The sequence below is a fragment of the Cupressus sempervirens genome, chromosome 9 (assembly GCF_028749045.1).
Source record: "Cupressus sempervirens isolate cs-2001-9-10 chromosome 9, ASM2874904v1, whole genome shotgun sequence".
Lineage (NCBI taxonomy): Eukaryota > Viridiplantae > Streptophyta > Pinopsida > Cupressales > Cupressaceae > Cupressus > Cupressus sempervirens.
In genome coordinates, this window is record NC_143126.1 from 198,609,751 (window position 1) to 198,615,152 (window position 5,402).

The 5,402-nt window shown below is 37.6% G+C and overlaps 1 pseudogene across 1 annotated transcript; it reads left to right on the forward strand.

Moving 5' to 3' along the window:
- The first annotated feature begins 542 nt into the window (after window positions 1–542).
- On the forward strand, window positions 543–5,119 carry LOC149538167 (pentatricopeptide repeat-containing protein At3g26782, mitochondrial pseudogene; annotated as a pseudogene). The gene is made up of 2 exons (XR_016355997.1): window positions 543–4,467; window positions 4,692–5,119. The product of XR_016355997.1 is annotated as a pentatricopeptide repeat-containing protein At3g26782, mitochondrial pseudogene (transcript).
- The last annotated feature ends 283 nt before the right edge of the window (window positions 5,120–5,402 follow it).

A 5,402-nucleotide genomic window follows, 5' to 3' on the forward strand; every position in this document is an offset into this window, starting at 1 on the left:
AGTACAACTTTCCACAAGTTTCTACCCTAACAATAAATAAGTATTTAAAGTTGTTACTTGAACACTATATTTGAAATTGCACAATGTCTTGATGTTAAGATAAAAAGAAAAGAAATTAATAAAATAAAAATAATTAGAAAATAGTTATTTTTAATAAAAGTTATATATTTAAAAGATTGTAATTCAAAAGTACAATAGAAAAATTATATATGTAAAAGATTGGCTGAAAAGTACAATTGGTGAAAAATATGTTTTAAATTATAATAATAAATAAATTATTTTAAAAATAAATTATATAATTAAAAAATTAGAACTCAATTGATAAGATGAAAATATAAGTTGTACATCATAAAATCTTTAATTCCCAAGAAAAGATCTTCACATAATCTCATTTTATAAAAAGTTTTACTCATGAAAAAAGAAGAAGAAGTAAATTCTTTTTACACATGAAAATCTTCGCTAAATTAAGAAAAACATTGAAATCAGCTGAGAAAATGAAAACGGCAGAAAGAAAATATGCATATTAATGTGCAATGGTTGCCAAGTACGGATAGGAAACAGAAACGGAAAGCCAGTTTTAGTAGCGTAAGATAGGAAAGTGTGATAATCCACCAAAGCAGGTAGCCAAGACAAAATATGTTCGCCCTGGGAAATCAAGCATGAAATCTAACCCAGAAATATTACTAGATGGCTTTAGTACCATCTTCGAGGGTGAAGACTTCGGTGATACAGGTGGGCTATCACTGCGGTAGAAGCAGAATTGAAAATCATATTAACATGCATTGAAACAATAATTATACGATGTCAGCCACTGCCCGTATCAATTTCAATCCGAAACTGAGAGCATTGTGTAAAGATAATCGGTTGCAGGCGGCATTGGACATTGTGCTTTCAACACACAACCCTCCTTCAGACTGTAACACATACCTTCAACTACTGAACACCTGCATCGCTAAGAATGCACTTTTACAGGGAAAACAAATCCACTCTCTCATCATTCACTGGGGATTCGAATTTTCTACACTTACATTTTTCCAAAATAACATTATCAACTTGTATGCCAAGTGCGGTAGGTTGTTTTTTGCACGTAAATTGTTTGACGAAATGACGGAACGAGATGGCTTCTCATGGAATGTGATCATTGCAGCTTACCGAAAACATGGGCAACCTCACGAGTCATTGTCACTGTTTTATCAAATGCAACTGACAGATGTTCAACCCAACCAATTCACCTTTGCCAGTATTCTTCCTGCCTGTGCCAAAATACGATCCTTGGAAAAGGGTAAGGTATTCCATCGAAGCATAATCGAAAGCGGATTTATATCAGATGCTGTCATTGTTGGCGCCTTGGTGGACATGTATGCAAAATGCGGAAGCATACACAAGGCGAGGGAACTGTTTGACAAAATGCCACTGAGAAATATAGCCACATGGAATGCTATGGTTGCAGGATATGCACAAAGAGGTATCCTTGATGAAGCTTTAAAACTTTTCTATGAAATGCCTCAACGGGATGTGGTTTCTTGGAATGGATTGGTTGCAGGCTACGCGCAATATGGAACTCTCGACGAGGCTTTAAGGCTTTTCAACGAAATGCCTCAACGAGATGCGGTTTCGTGGAGTATGATGATTGCAAGATATACACGTAATGGCGACTTGGACAAGGCTTTAATGCTTTTCAAAGAAATGCCTCAACATAACGTGGTCTCATGGAATGCGATTATTGCAGGATATGCACAAAATGGACTTGTTGAAAAGGCCTTGGAGCATTTCAATCAAATGCAAGTGGAAGGTGTTCAACCAGACCAGTTCACCTTTGCCAGCATCCTACCAGCCTGTGCCAAAATGGGAGCTTTGGAAAAAGGTGTTGACATTCATCAGAGTATAATGGAAAGGGATTTTTTGTCAGATGTTGTAGTTGTGAGTGCTCTGATAGACATGTACGCAAAATGTGGAAGTATACAGAAGGCACGGGAACTATTTGATAAAATGCCTCAAAGAAATGTGGTGTCGTGGAATGCAATGATTGCAGGATACACACAAAATGGTTTTCTTGATGACGCTTTAGAGCTCTTCAACAAAATGCCTCGACGAGATGTGATCTCTTGGAATGCTATGCTTACAGGATATGCACAAAATGGTGCTCTTAATGAGGCTTTAAGGATTTTCAATGAAATGCCTCGACGAGATATTGTCTCATGGAATGCGATTATTGCAGGATATGCACAAAACGGGCTTGTGGAAACGGCTTTGGAGACTTTTAAGCAAATGCAGTTGACAAGTTTAAAACCAAATCCTTCAACTTTTTCCACCATCCTTTCTGCCTGTGCCAAAACGGGTGCTGTGGAGCACGGTGTGGCCATCCATCAAAGCGTAGTTGAAAGTGGGTTTTTGTCAGATGTAGTAGTTGCAAGTGCCCTGGTAGACATGTATGCAAAATGTGGAAGTGTACACAAGGCACGGAAACTGTTCGATAAAATTCCTCGAAGAAATGTTATCTCATGGAATGTGATGATTGCAGCATATGTCCAAAATGGTCTCTTTGACGAGGCTTTAAGGCTTTTCAAAGCAATGCCTCAACGAGATGTGATCTCATGGAATGCGATGATTGCAGGATTTGCACAAAATGGGGTTCTTGATGAGGCTTTAAAACTTTTCAAAGAAATGCCACAGAGAAATGTTGTCTCATGGACAACCATGATTGCCGGATGTGCACAAAATGGTATGCTTGATGAGGCTTTTAGGATTTTCACAGAAATGCCTCAACGAGATGTGGTCTCATGGAATGCGATAATCGCAGGATATGCACAAAATGGCCTTGTTGAAAGGGCTTTGGATACTTTTAAGCAAATGCAGTTGGAAGGTGTACAACCTGATGAGTTCACCATTGGAAGCATACTCCCAGCCTGTGCCAAAATGGGAGCTTTGGAACAGGGTATGGCCATTCATAAAAGCGTAATTGCAAATGGGCTATTGTCAGATGTTGTAGTTGCGAGTGCTTTGGTGGACATGTATGCAAAATGTGGAAGCATAAAGAAGGCGCACAAATTGTTTGGTAGAATGTCTCAACGACATGCAGTCTCATGGAATGCCATGATTGCAGGATATGCGATGCATGGTTTTCACAAGGATGCACTCAACCTCTTTGAACTAATGAAGCATTCTGGAACGAACCCTAACCATGTAACCTTTGTTTGTGTTTTATTTGCATGCAGCCATGGAGGTTTAGTGGATATTGGGTGTAAATACTTCAATGGCATTAATGACTTTTATCGCATTATGCCTACAATTGATCACTATGCATGCATGGTTGATCTTCTTGGCCGTGCTGGCTATCTTGAGCAAGCTTTAAATTTCATCACCAAAATGTCAATCAAACCTACAGTGGCTGTATGGGTGTCTCTTCTTGGATCTTGTAGATCACATAAGAACATCCAGCTGGGAGTATTTGCAGCAACTCTCCTATTTGAGTTGGATCCTAAAAACGCCTCACCTTATATTCTTCTGTCTAACATCTATGCAGAACTGGGCAAGTGGGATGATGTTCACAAAGTAAGGAGATTGATGAAAAACAGAGGAACAAAAAAGATACCTGGATGTAGCTGGGTTGAAGCTCATAAAATGGTACACGTGTTTTGTGCAGGAGACAGATCGCACTCACAAACACATGAAATCTATACAAAACTGGAGAACTTGTCATGGGAGATGAGAGCAGCAGGGTATTTACCAAATTCAGAACAATCACTGAATGATGTTGAAGAGGAGGAACAAGAATTATTCCTTGGCCACCATAGTGAGAAGTTAGCAATTGCATTTGGATTGTTGAACACATCCCCTGGAACAACTATTACAGTTGTCAAGAATCTTCGAGTATGTGTTGACTGCCATACTGTGATTAAGTTCATCTCCAAGATTGTAGCAAGAGAAATTGTTGTCAGAGATGCGAACCGGTTCCATCATTTCAAACAAGGACAATGTACTTGTGGAGATTTTTGGTGATCCTAAATAAAGAAAGCTCTAAAAACTAAACATTGGTTCAGTTTTCTAGTCTTTTGAATTTGATTGTGTATATAATTTTTACATCAATGTTTCAAATCAACTCAGTGATCCATCATAAAAAGAGAAGGGTGGGAGGAAGCAATAATGGTTCATGACAGACAGGCAGTGGCGACGAGTCATGTTTTGTTTTTGTTTCTCACAATTGCTTTTAAAAAGTATTCGGAGAGGTAGACCATGTATTAGAACTCGTATAATGCATGCGTATCATGCACCGCTGCGTATACAAACTGACGCGTTATTTGACATTTGTAAATTGATGTTTCATAATACCATGGAGTTGTCATGACAATTAACTACTTTTCTGGATGTCCGAACATCTCTGGAAAGAACTCTGGAAGAAGTGGAACGGTGGCAGAACAAAACGAGTGAGGAATGGTAGAAGGAAATAGCAAGATGCCCAGCCAGAAGGTAGACAGTGAGTAGAGCATCATTTAGTAGTTTTTAATTCTGTTTCTACTACCTGGATTATCTTGTGTTCAGGCCAGGACTGTTATTTGGGAAAACGAGATTATTTATGCAAATTCATATTTGGATTGATCGTGATTAGGGATTATTAATGTTTTTTCCTATCTTTTTGTGTTTTGGGAGATCTAACATGTGTGAACTAAGCTTTCTTTTGGATACGTATACAGAGTTGCGAGGCATATTGCAGTTATAGAACATAACAAAGTTGGATCTTTCTTCTGGAGCTATAAACTGAACAAATGCTATTCAAGATCAAGTTCTAGATGACAAGACATGGTTGGAGATTTCCTTGTTTAGCAGACCTAGCAAGGATTGTGGAGATCAAATTCCGTATGGCCAAGCAAACTTTTCTAAAGGGAATGCATTGCATGATATCCAAATACCTCTATGAGCAGCGTGACTAACCTTTTGACATCTTGCTGATTGGAAAATGTTGAGATATCATAAGCATACACCTTTGTATTCAACAGAACAATAGAAAATTATTTCTGGAAAGGCAAAACCTTTTTTCAGATGATGAAATGCATTTGATAACATTATATTTGGAAGGAAAAATAGAATTCAATTTTCAATATAGTATGATTTTCAATATTAAGTGAATCTTGTTAAATCGCATTTAAAAGAGGAAATTTGTGAAGCACCTTTTATTTATTGTAGGACGACCATATTCTGACTAGCATTAAGTTCTAACACCTTATATCTATTAGTGTTCTAACTAGTTCTATCTATCTTTTAAAGATGGATTTATGGAACCTTTTAGAATCAGCATCAGATTAAATGATGCTTTATAATCAACATATAGGCAGATTGAGGAGAAAGTACAACTTTTACGCATTAACATTTGTTGAACTTAACATAGCTTCTCCTTAAAAATGTTT